The sequence below is a fragment of the Lagopus leucura genome, unplaced genomic scaffold (assembly GCF_019238085.1).
Source record: "Lagopus leucura isolate 7727_CA_CO unplaced genomic scaffold, USGS_WTPT01 27722-0_obj-0_obj, whole genome shotgun sequence".
NCBI classification, from domain to species: domain Eukaryota; kingdom Metazoa; phylum Chordata; class Aves; order Galliformes; family Phasianidae; genus Lagopus; species Lagopus leucura.
The window spans coordinates 817-1,622 of record NW_024966922.1 but is presented as its reverse complement, the minus strand read 5'-3'; the positions used below and the strand labels follow the sequence as shown (position 1 = coordinate 1,622).

The 806-nt window shown below is 67.0% G+C and overlaps 1 non-coding gene across 1 annotated transcript; it reads left to right on the top strand.

Moving 5' to 3' along the window:
• The first annotated feature begins 434 nt into the window (after positions 1-434).
• LOC122192868 lies at positions 435-564 on the top strand. Its single transcript, XR_006182729.1, has one exon. It is a non-coding gene; the product is annotated as a small nucleolar RNA SNORA57 (small nucleolar RNA).
• Positions 565-806: the final 242 nt, after the last annotated feature.

Below are 806 nucleotides of genomic sequence, written 5' to 3'. Positions count from 1 at the left end.
CCCCCCCCCCCCCCCCCCCCCGGTTTCCCGCCAACGCACCGTTTTCGGGCGGTTGATTTTCCCCCCGATCCCCATCGCGCACGCGCCACTTCCGGTATCGACCACTTCCGGTTTCCCCGACTTCCGGTCATACTTCTTCCGTTCTTTACCACGAGGCTTTCCCACCCACTTCCGCTCCTCACCTTTCATCCCGCCCCTTCTCTCTCCCTATTGGTTGCCCGTCAGCCAGCGCCGCTCGTGATTGCCTCTCTTCGGATACCGCCGCGTCTGATTGGCTGAGCGGGGCACAAAATGCGCCGCGTGGAGGCGGGGCGGCCATTTTGCGGCGGAGCGGAACGGGGAGCGGAGGTGCGGCGATAATGGCGTCTGATTGGTTTTAATTACGGGAGGGGGGTGAAGGAGGGAACGGGGAAGAAGGGGGGGTGGGGGAGGCTCCTCCGGTTCTTGGCAGGCCCGGCTCGCCGTGCCCGGCTCTGTATGGGCGGAGGTAGAGCAGCGACCGGAGCGGCGTCTTCGGTACCCGCGGCCATCCGCGGGGTTCTGCCCTCCCGCGCCGGGACACGCGAGGAACGACGGGGGGGGGTCGCGTGGGGAGGAGGGGTGCGGAGCACTGGGGGTGTGGGGGGTGGGAACCCCCCTTAGGGACCCCCATAGGGCCCCCTCCCCATAGCGAATCCCATTGAGGTGAGGGTGTCCAGAACCCCCCTTAGGGACCACCCCCCTTATGGACCCCCATATGGCCTTCCCCCCCTTAGGGACCCCCATGGGGTAAGGAGTCGGGAATCCCCCTTAGGGACCCCCATAGG